The 12,100-nt window shown below is 46.3% G+C and overlaps 1 protein-coding gene across 1 annotated transcript in view; it reads left to right on the plus strand.

Annotated features, from left to right (window-relative positions):
• LOC144773658 (NACHT, LRR and PYD domains-containing protein 12-like) overlaps nucleotides 1–8,776 on the plus strand; it is a 946,473-nt gene extending 937,697 nt beyond the window's left edge. The window contains exon 13 of the mRNA XM_078658807.1: nucleotides 7,252–8,776. The gene's annotated coding sequence lies outside the window, so the exon portion shown is untranslated. The remainder of the gene's footprint in view (nucleotides 1–7,251) is intronic.
• Nucleotides 8,777–12,100: the final 3,324 nt, after the last annotated feature.

Here is a 12,100-nt window from a genome sequence, read left to right on the forward strand (position 1 = left end):
AGACAAGTCAGTCTGTTCATAGAGAGGAGCCTATTCATAACGATGAGTCAGTCTGTCCATAGAGAGAAGTTTGTTAATAGAAAGTACTCTGTCCATTGAGAAGTGTCTGTACATAGAGAGGTGTTGGCCATAGGGAGCAGTTTTCCCATATAGAGGAGTCTGTTAATAGAGAGACGTCTGTCCATAGAGAGGGGTCTGATCATTGAGAGGGGTCTGTCCATAGAGAGGAGTCTGTCCCGTGGAGAGGAGTCTGTCCATGGAGAGGGAACTGTCCGTACAGAGGGAACTGTCCGTAGTGAGGTGCCTGTCCGTAGTGAGGTGTCTGTTTGTAGAGAGGGGTCTGAACATTGAGAGGGGTCTGTCCGTACAGAGGGGTCTGTCCACAAAGAGGGGTCTGTCCATAGAAATGAATCTGTCCATTGAAAAGAGTCTGTCCGTAGCGAGAGGTCTGATCATTGAGAGGAGTCTGATCATTGAGAGGAGTCTGTTGGTGGAGAGGAGTCTGTCCGTGGAGAGGAGTCTGTCCGTGGAGAGGAGTCTGTCCGTGGAGAGGAGTCTGTCCGTGGAGAGGAGTCTGTCCATAGAGAGGAGTCTGTCCACAGAGAGGTGTTTGTCCATAGAGAGGCATCTTTCCATAGAGAGGTGTCTGTCCACAGAGTGACTTCTGTGCGTCAATAGGAGTCTGTCCATAGAGATATGTCTGTTCCTAGGAAGGAGTCTATCTGTAGAGAGGAGTGTGTTTATAAAGAGGAGTCTGTCCACAGAGCAAAGTCTGTCCGTAGAGAGGAGTCTCTCCATAGAGAGGTGGCTGTTTATAGAGAGGAGAGTGTCCAAAGAGAAAGTCTGTCCCTAGAGTGGACTCCTTCCATAGGGAGGTTTCTGTTCATAGAGAGGAGTCTGTTCTTCGAGCGGAGTGTTTTTATAAAGAGGAGTCTGTCCAACGAGTGGAGTTTATCCATAGAGAGGAGTCTATTCCTAGGGAGGAGTCTCTCCGCAGAGAGGAGTCTGTCCATAGAGAAGAGAGTGTCCATAGAGAGGAGTCTGTCCATAGAAAGGAGTCATTCCATAGGGAGGAGTCTGTTCACAGAGAGGAGTCTATCCATAAAGTGAATTCTGTCTGTAGAGTGATGTTTGTCTGTAGAGAGTAGTCTGTCCGTTGTCGGGAGTATGTCCGTGTGGAGGAATCTCTCCATAGAGAGGGGTCTGTTCATAGAGAGGAGTCAATTCCATAGAGAGGAGTCTGTCCATAGAGAGGAGCTGTCAATAGAGCAGAGTCTGTCTGTAGGGGGAAGTCTGTCCTTTAGAGACGAGTCTGTCGATAGAGAGAGGTCTTCCCATTCAGATGAGTCTGACCATAATGAGCGGTCTGTGCAAAGAAAGGGATCTGTATGTAGGTAGGAGTCTGACCATTGAAAGGAGTCTGTCAGTAGAGAGGAGTCTGTTCTTAGAGAGGGGTCTGTCCATAGAGAGGGGTCTGTCCATAGAGAGGAGTCTGTCCATAGAGAAGGGTCTGTCCATAGAGAGGGGTCTGTCCATAGAGAGGGGTCTGTCCATAGAGAGGGGTCTGTCCATAGAGAGGGGTCTGTCCATAAAGAGAAGTCTGCCCATAGACTAGAGTCTGTCCATAGAGATGAGAGTGTTTGTAGAGTGGAGTCTGTCCATAGAGAGGGGTCTGTTCGCGGAGAGGCGTCTGTCCATAGAGAGGTGTCTGTCCATAGAGTGAATTCTGTCCATCGAGAGGAGTCTGTCCATAGAGATATGTCTGTTCCTAGGAAGGAGTCTGTCCATAGAGAGGAGTCTGTCCATAGAGATATGTCTGTTCCTAGGAAGGAGTCTGTCCATAGAGAGGAGTGCACTTATAAAGAGTAGTCTGTTTATAGAGAGGAGAGTGTCCAAAGTGAAAGTCTGTCCATAGAGAGGAGTCTGTCTCTAGAGCAGAGTGCTTCCATAGGGAGGTGTCTCTTCGTAGAGAGGCGTCTGTCCATAGAGAGGAGTTTGTCTGTAGAGAGGAGGCTGTCCGTAGAAAGGTGTCTATGCGTAGAGAGGCGTCTTAATAGAGAGAAGCCTGTCGATAGAAAGGAGTCTGTCCATGGAGAAGAATCTGCCCATAGAGAGGAGTCTGTTCTTAGAGAGGAGTGGGTTTATAAAGAGGAGTCTGTCCAAAGAGCGGAGTCTGTCCAAAGAGTGGAGTCTGTCCAAAGAGCGGAGTCTGTCCAAAGTGCGGGGTCTACCTATAGAATCTGCCCGTAGAGAGGAGTCTGTCCCAAGAAAGGAGTCTGTCCATACAGAGGTGTCTGTTCATTGAGAAGAGTCTGTCCAAATAGGAGTCTAACCATAGAGGGGAGTCTGTCCTTAGAAAGGAGTCTTTCCAAAGTGAAAGTCTGTTTATAGAGAGGAGTCTGTTCATAGAGAGGAGTTTGTCTGTAGAGAGGAGGCTGTCCGTAGAGAGGTGTCTGTTTGTAGAGAGACATCTCAATAGACGGTAGTCTGTCTATAGAAAGGAGTCTATTCTTAGAGAGGAGTCTGTCCATAGAGAGGAGTCTGTCCATAGAGAGGAGTCTGTCCATAGAGAGGAGTCTGTCCGTATTGAAGTGTCTGATGTAGAGATGAGTCTATCTATAGTGAGAGGTCTGTCCATAGAGAGGAGCCTGTCCATAAAGATGGATCTGACCGTAGGGAGGGGTCTGTTCATAGGAAGGAGTCTGTCCATAGGGAGGTGTCTGTCCATAGAGAGGAGTCTGTCCATAGAGAGGATTCTGTTCATAGAGAGGAGTCTATTTATAGAGACGAGTTAGTTTGTCCATAGATAGGAGTCTGTTCACAGAGAGAAGTAGGGGTAGCGACATCCTGGCAACTGACTCGCAAGAACATACCCCCAGCAAAACCGACATTCACGAACCTATTCTATCAAGGAGAGCAGAAAAGAAGCTGAAGAAACAACTGAAAAAACAAATAGTTAAGAGGGAGACAATCGCAGCTGTGGAAGAATGACCACCTGCCCCTACAAGGGGATGCCAAAGTCAGCCAGCTCTATCCAATCTTCATTGCCAAAAATTGGGGCAAGAAGGATTCTTCCATCGCCCCGCCTCCTGGAGGCCAACAAATGCAGCCAATATTACCAAGCAATCCTACTGCGAAGGGCCAAAAGCCTCTTGCAAGTTCAGGTCGGCCCATAGGCGAAGAAACAATAGCGGGAAAAAGTTCTGCACCTGCTGAAACAACCACCCAGCCAGCGATGGCCACAACATCGCCGCTGCCGGATGGTTTAAATCACTCCAGCTAAGCACCGAGCACCAGTCCGGCACCAGTAGGCACGGCCAGAGTAAGAGGTCCCAAGTAGGATCCGCCATAAGCAAACAAGGAAACATATGCCTTGGATAAATCTCGGCGCAGCACACCCTAGGAACGGGAAAAGAAGCCCAAATCCTGGGCACATCAACAATTGTGCATGAGGTAGTCCTCGCCTGAGATTCCACAGCACGGGACAGCACAACATTCTGAACCGGAGCAACATTCATCGCATATTTAAACACCTTGCCACCCTAGACCAGATACAAATCGGGGATCTAGAATGGGTGAGATTCCTGAGTACCACGGCGACTCAACAGTGGTATGCCTAAAGCATGATTAAAAAAAGAAAAGGCAGCTGGGTCATATGGGACTGCACTTAGCTGGACTTGTCACTTGGATTCTCCTCGAAATTGTCCACCTCAAATGATCTGCTACCATGAGATCAGCAATACAATAAGCAATAAGGTTTTTATGAGAGGCAATATGGTAAGGTACAGGTGATGGTGTGAAGTGTTAAACAGAAGAATCGATAGGTAGTGAGATACACAAAAGTAGTCAAAATCAACGTCCGCTTAGTTTCAGTTCTTTATTCTTAAGTCCGAATATATACAGAGGAACAGCCAACGCGTTTCGTCCATACAAAGGCTTCTTCAGGGCTGTAATGGCAAAACATTGAAAGAATGTGATTAGAAAATCAGGAGGCCAGTGACCACCGTCTTCTGTGCACAGAGTGGGGGAGACGAAAGCAGGGAGCAAACACGAAGGGAAGAGAAGTAGTGTCAGGGTGATGAAGTGAAAGAGGAAAGGGGATGAAGAGAGAGATGGCAAGTGTAAGGGGGTAGGAGTGTGCCCAGGCAAATACCATGGGACATGTGAAAAATGTGTGTTCTGTGAGGAAACATTGTGGAGCAGGCAATAGGTATCATCAGTTATAGATCCAACTAAAAACTGTGAGTACAACATTATTACAGGGTGTGAGGCGAGACAAAAGAGGATCTGCTATATATTTAGGCTTACCAAAAAGAAAAAGTGGCGGTCGAGAGTGCGAATCCTCAAAGGGTAAATGTTCGTAATTCAGATTCTGAAAATCAAGAGTAAAATGTGACCGGAGTAGCATGGGGCGGGAGAATGAAGATTGATCAGATAATTTATACAATAAAAAGTACCTATTGTGTGGAGCAAATAAGTTGCAGTTGAAAGGCGAGGTGCAAGTCAGCACGAAGCCATATCTGTAAGGTAAGAAGAATGATGTCAGAGAACACCGGCGGGAAGTGCTGGATGCAGTGAAAGTGAGAACGCAACAGGAAGAGTTGTGGTGCGTGTGGATAGTATAAGCGTTACCCACATTATAGTGAAATTGGCACGGGAGTGGCGAGTGCCTAATTAAGTGAGCCACGAGTTAACATAGCGCAGCACATTCACCACACTTGTTTATATGGCGCAGGTAGGAACCAGTAGCCAAGTGTGGTAGCTGGTGTCAGCGTTCCCGTATTATAATGAAATAGGCACGGGAGTGACGAGTGCCTGCTTATATGAGCCACGAGTTATCACATCACGAAGGACTAGTACGAGAAGAGGTTCCTACTGGAGAGTAAGGTTGTGAGCTAATGCTGTGCCCGATAAATTAGGGAGCCAATGGATGGGGTGATGCCATTATCAGTAGATACTCTGTAGGGTGAGGGGAACGAACGCGTGGTGAAGCAGCGCTTAGGCACCCGTTTACAGTATAAGCACGGAGCAAAGGATGGGATAGCCACCAGCTACATACCAGCACTCTTACAGCTTAAGGTAGCGTTAGGTCTTGGGAGCAATATGGTTACGCTTACCTGAGTCAAAGAGTAGATCGGTCTGTGACTTGAGCCGTGTTTCAAGCGTCCAACGTCCGTGAAGTTCGTTTAGAAATGCCGGTACTGCTGCAGGCATGCGCAGTTTAAGTCAATGCACGTCAGTGGTCAGAATTGACAACTAGACCACGCGCCCACTGAAAGAGTCAACTTCCTGTTCAAAGAGGCTCTGGGAAAATACACTTCCCGTACAGATAGCCAACACATTAATGCAGTGAGTGTCAATGTCGAAAAAAACGATAAAGTTAAAAACAAGAATGAGAGTAATGTCAGAAGGTCAAAAGCATATGTGTTGGTAAGCCAAGGTTTAAAAAGGGTAAATGATGATCAGTGAGTGCTATGGATGCCGAAAAGAACAAAGGAAGAGAGAAAATAAGTAGAACTAGATTATATATGAAGGCTAAAATGTCGATAAATTGTGACATGTCCGACCAGGAAAGATAGTACCTACGCTAAGCACAATGCAGCGGTTTAAGTGCAATAAGGAAGCCAGGCGGTGTGAATGGTGAGAAGAGCAATAAGCGGAGGTGCTAAAAGGTGATCTCAATCTAGTGCGTATGGTAGCTGGTGGCTATCCCATCCTTTGCTCCGTGCTTATACTGAATATGGGTGCCTAAGCGCTGCTTCACCACGCGTTTGTTCCCCTCATCCTGCAGAGTATCTACAGATAATGGCATCACCCCACCCATTGTCTCCCTAATTTATCCACTGAGGCCAACATTCATTCATTCGTTTCAGTATCCGTAGGACCCACTGAGTCCGACATTCATTCATTTCAGTATCCATAGGACCCACTGAGGCTGACTTTCATTCATTTCAGTATCCGTGGGACCCACTGAGGCCAACATTCATTCATTCGTTTCAGTATCCGTAGGACTCACTGAGGCCGACATTCATTCATTTCAGTATCCGTAGGACCCACTGAGGCTGACATTCATTCATTTCAGTATCCGTGGGACCCACTGAGGCCAACATTCATTCATTCGTTTCAGTATCCGTAGGACCCACTGAGGCCGACATTCATTCATTTCAGTATCCGTAGGACCCACTGAGGCAGACATTCATTCATTTCAGTATCCTTAGGACCCCCTGAGGCCGACATTCATTCATTTCAGTATCCATGGGACCCACTGAGTCAGACATTCATTCATTTCAGTATCCGTAGGACCCACTGAGGCCGACATTCATTCATTTCAGTATCTGTGGGACCCACTGAGGCCAACATTCATTCATTCGTTTCAGTATCCCTAGGACCCCCTGAGGCCGACATTCATTCATTTCAGTATCCTTAGGACCCCCTGAGGCCGACATTCATTCATTTCAGTATCCGTAGGACCCACTGAGGCAGACATTCATTCATTTCAGTATCCGTAGGACCCCCTGAGGCCGACATTCATTTGATTCCCTTCACATCAAGAACTCTAAGGTTGCAGCATGTTTTCTTAGTAAAACGGGTTTTATTGATGGACATAATTTTAAAGGTATGGACAGTTTTTGAGGTTCCTAACATATTTATCTAGTTGTATGATGCATTTTATAGCTTTATTCCATTTTGCCTGTTTTATGGCGGCTTTGATCGATTAGTTGGGGAACAAGGGATAATGGCAGAACATCTAAGACAGCAGATGGACAGTTACTTGAAATGGAATGAATTCATGTATCTTGATGGACAATATGTTAGGTTATGAGGAGGTCCAAACATCCCTGTGACGGAGCGGACCCTTACTTAGGATTTTGTCATCAGGTACAAGTTGTGTAACCTCCAGAGATAGGAATTATCCTTCTTGTTCCTGTATTAGCTGCTTAAATGACCCTTTGTGTTATAAGCTTTGTTTTGCACTCTGCACTTTAAATGGCTTTCATAGATATGTTATGAATTTTAACAATATTTACATGCAATTTTATGATGACGATTGGCCGAAAAAAGATTTGATGATGATGAATTGCAAATGATGAAAATCAGCATTAGCTAAAGAATGTGGAGAATTTTGTGGGTGCATTTAAAGAGATACATATTTTAAAATAGTAAAACATTAAATGTACATTGTTATGGATATCAGATGTTTCTTACACTCTTCCTCTCCCTCCATGTAATTGTCACTTGTTTCTCTTTCAGACTCAAGCGACGAATCAGATGAGCAGCAAACTCACAGATATCAACTCAGCGTTTAAATACATTCATTTTTCTTTACTGGTGGTTTGAGCGATTTCTCTTAATCAATTTATTAGATGGTAATTGTGATGCTGAAATTTATGTTAGGAGCATATTTAACAAAAATGAAAGCAACACAAGGCAATTTGCTGCACTGCATGACCGGGGCAGCGCAGAAATGCGCTGTATCTACCAAGATACGACTCATTCCTGCTCTGGCGCACTAAATGCTGCCTAGCACCAACGCAGGCACCCTTGTGCATTGGTACAAGGGTGCCTGTGGTATAGGTAGGATTGACAATCCTGAGAGGCATTGTCCTCTTTCTACATGTGCCACAGAATGAATTACAGCCAGAAAGAGGAAATAACGTGAAGAAATAAAGATATTTCTCCTTGTTACACCTCTGTCGGGTAGGCACACCATGTTGACTCATTCCCAGGCTTACAAGTCTTGTAAACTGTAATGCACCAAAATCCATTGTTGGAAGCCGGGAATGTCCACGCTCCACCCATGGAAGGCCTTCCCAATGGAGAGTAGCACAAGGCACGATTTGTGATCCCTTGCGTCACTCTGCATTTATTAATTCACACACTGTGGCTTTCCATGGCTTAGTAAGTCACACCTAAGCTCTTGTGTTGCCTTGCGTCGCCTTGCCGGACTCCATGGCAACTCAAGGGCTTAGCAAATAATAATAATAAAAGCACTTCTAAATCTAATCACAGTGTGTCCCCGCGCTGCGGTCGCTAAGCCTAGCAGATATTCCAAGGACATGGCGCAAAGGCCCCCAAGTCAAGCATCAAAAAGAGAGCGAGAGTGGGGAGAACTAGGAACAGTATCCACCCACCCTAATTTGGAAAGGGAAACTTTTTCAACTTTCGCCGGAATATAGATTCAGATGGTTCACGCCGCAAGTCACTGGGGAGTGCGTTCCATTGCTTGCTTGCTTGGTAAATAGCTAAAGGAACGCATCCCCATTCTAGCTTTGTGTATGCGAGGGACCTGAAACAGCCTTGTTCATGAAGATCGCAATTGTCGTGTCAGACAGTACGGGGTAAGCAATGCCTGGATATATGTCGGCCCCTTGCCATGCGCAATGCGATGGCGGAAGCAGAGAGTTTTGTACATGATTCTTTCTTTGATGGGTGGCCAGTGCAGCGTGGATAGGGCACGGATGCTCAAAGATCTCCTGGGAAGCTGCAACACCATTCGGGCCGCAGCATTTTGTATACATTGTAGTTGATGCAGGCCCGCTTTACTCAGCCCTGCATACGTCACATTCCCATAATCAAGATGGACAGTGACAAGGGAGTGAACCAGGGTTTTCCTGGCCTCAATGGGGAGCAAATCCAAGGTCTTTCGTAAGCACTTCAAGATGCCAACGCATTTCCCAGTGACCACTTTGACTGGTTGACCGCGGCGGAAATTCCGCAGCGGTGCAGGTGTTTTATTGCCCTAGAAGTGGTCGGACTGCCCCCAGCCGTCCGACGCACATGCCCACCGTGACGTCGGGCGGCTGGGGGACGTCCGACACAGGCAACGGGTTAATGTGGTGGTCAGTTTAGTGTCCAACCACATTCCCAGGTTCTTCACCTGATTGGAAGGGGCGGAGGTAGGGCCCAACTCACACGGCCACCAAGCTGATGACCATATTGAGGGGGTTTTGCCCACTGCCAACAGCTCGGTTTTGTTTCCATTCAGGCGCAGGCAGTTTTTATTCATCCATCCTGCAAGTTCAGATAGGCAAGAGGAGAAGTTGACTGCTGCCTTATCCGGAGCCTGAGAGCGGGATACCACCAGCTGGGTGTCATCAGTGTTATGACACTATATCAACCCCATGGGCCTCAATGATTTTAGCAAGAAGCTCCATGTAAAGGTTGAATAGTGTCGGGCTCAAAATAGAGCCCTGTGGAACCCCTTACACCAGGGATCTACACTGAGTATGGAAAGGTGATAGACTAACTTGGAAACTTCTGTTTTTCAAAAAAGAGCTCAGCCACTCGAAAGCTGTCCCCACGATCTCAGGTTCTTTAAGGCACTTAAGAAGGATCAGGTGCGAAACCGTGTCAAACGCCGCGCTGAGGTCTAGAAGCACCAGAGCGACAGTGTGCCCTTCATCCACCTGCTTCCAAATCAATTCAGTAGAGAAAAGGAGGGCCGTTTCAGTTGAATGATACGCCCTAAATCCCGACTGAGAGGGGTGGAAAGTTGAGGAACATTAATGTGTTCCGTAACTTGGAGGTTCACCACTTTCTCTGCAACTTTCGCGCAATAAGGCAAAAGGGAGATAGGTCGAAAATTATCCAGAAGAGAAGCACTGAGATTAGGCTTCTTCTTTATGGGGAGTATCATGGCTTTCTTCCAGCTAAGCGGTAGACAGCTGGATTGAAAGGAGAGTTCGAGGAGGTGACCTATATGTGGTAATAAGCACTCCGCATGGTCTCTGAGAATTCTGGGAGAGGCCGGGTCCTTCTGAGAGCCAGAGCAAATGCCCAACGCCACTTTCTTAAGTTCCATAGTGTAAGGAACATTAAAATGTGTTAAGGAGTCTTCCTCCTTTAACTTCCTTCTAGAATCTTCCTCGTGGAGGCCATTACAAGCTTCATCAGGGAAGGACCGATAGATTTTAGCGACCTTCTCAATGAAGAAGTTGGCTAATGTCTCAGACATAGACTCTGAAAGGACATCGGGAGCCGCTATCCTGTTTAAGGAGGAGATGTCCTCAAGGATAGAGAAGAGCTCTTTATAAGAGTTCTCCGCCATTGCTATCTTCTCCTTATAATACTCCCTGCGGGTTTTTCTGATAAGGGCATGATAGATTTTCAATCCTGCTTTATAACTCAATTTATCAACCTCATTAAAAAAATAATTCCGCCATGTACGTTCCAGCAGTTTACAGATAGATTTAGCCACTTTAAGATTATCATTAAACCATGGCGCCGACTTGGTACATCTAACCGGAGGTTGCGTAGTCCAGGGAGCCGTTCTATTAAGAGCTTCCAAGATCCAGCTGTCAAAAGCTGTGCAGGCCGAGGCCAAATCCCTGCCTAAAGAGAGCTTAGTTTGCTTAAGTGCCTGGTCAAATGCTTCCTGAGAGAATTTAGCCCATTTCCTGCGCAGTTGTGCTGCATGTATGGCTTTTGACTGATTATCCACACCACGTGGAGCGGAGAATATGACAAGATAATGGTGAGACCACGGTATTCTAGTTAGGACAGATACTTTGATCCCTTCCCAATTAGCGAAAATAGGATCTAACAAGTGCCCATGTTGGTGGGTAGGAAGTGTTGATTGCAGTCTCAACTGGAGGGATTCCAGCATGAGCTTTAGAGATTGCGCTTCTTTATTATCATTCTCAACGAAATGTTTATAGAGATCCCCTACCACTAGTATTTTGCTATATCTTAAGGCTGGTTGCATCAGTTGCTCGATTAAACTTCTCGAGAACTGGATCATAGTGCCTGACGGACGGTAAATAAGATACCCATTGATGGTATTATTCGGTGACAGGTTAATAGAAACAAAAACAGCCTCCCTGCCTGTAATATCTACTGGCTCCAAGACGCAGGTAGTATCAAGTCTATGAATCACCGCGATCCCTCGCCCTCTTTGGATCCGCCGGTCAACTCTTGTTAAACCGTAGTTAGGCGCGAGTGTCTCTAACATCTCCGGGGCAGAATCAGCATCCAGCCATGTTTCTGTCAGAAAAAGGTTGTCAGGCTGATGGTCCACAAAAAAATCAAAGATTTCCAGTTTGTGCTTCTTCAAGGAGCGACAGTTAACTAGTGACATAGCTAGCTCCCTGCCACCCCTTCTGACTAAGGGCATGTTAGCCACTTTATACAGGCAATTATGACATCCCTGGTGCACAACATCGGGCCGCAGGCTAAGTCTGCATGATTCTTTGATGAAAGGACAGAGTTTTTTAAGCTGGTCTCCAGAGTAATGCATATTTTGCACACATTGGGCAGCGGTTCTGGCCTCTGACCCCGGCCGGCCGCGGACGGGTGCAGATGGGCTTGCCTTTGGCGCACCCGCTGTGTAGCTTCCATTATGTAGGGGGAGAAGCGCGGGAGACAAGAGTGCTAACCCCAGCCCACACAGGAAGTGAAGGTTCCTCACCCTCTGCTCAATCGCCCAAGGGAGGACGTGGCGGATTGGGGTGGGAAGAAGAAAGCAGAGATCAAAATCAGGTAAGGAACGCCAAGAAAACAGTATTTAAAAAGATTGCCACCGTGCAAGGTGAGGAAATAAAAATAAAATACCCCCAATACAATTCCCCAGTGAACGCAGGAGGCTCTTCACTTCAAAAATAGTATCTTGTGAATGCGGAGACTGTTCAGTGGCATGCGTCATCATCGAGCCCTCACTCAGAACACCGAGGGTCTGATTCACACAGGTGTAAGTTTACCCTTGTTTGTTATTTATACAGGGATTTACGAGTAGTATCTTGTGAGTGCGGAGCCGCTTCATTATCGAGCCCTCTCTCAGAATACCAAGGACCTGAATCACAAAGGTGTGAGTACCCCAATCACTATCTTATGTGTTATTGATTTCTTGTGAGTTTTTGTAAAGTGCGTACAAAGGCGAAAAGTATCATAGCATTTCACAGTGGATTCTGTACGCAGTCGAGTAGGTTAGATAGTAACATAATCACTAGCTTTACTCGCTTAGTTACATTCTGGCATGGAAACCGCCACAGACGTGTGGACCTGGGAAAGAGATTAGAACGTGCAACAAAACACTTGACGAAAGAATTCACCAATAAAAGATGTATATTTAAGATGTAGACATTCAAACATGGCAACTGTTTGA

The sequence above is a fragment of the Lissotriton helveticus genome, chromosome 8 (genome assembly GCF_964261635.1).
Source record: "Lissotriton helveticus chromosome 8, aLisHel1.1, whole genome shotgun sequence".
In the NCBI taxonomy this organism is placed as follows: Eukaryota; Metazoa; Chordata; class Amphibia; order Caudata; family Salamandridae; genus Lissotriton; species Lissotriton helveticus.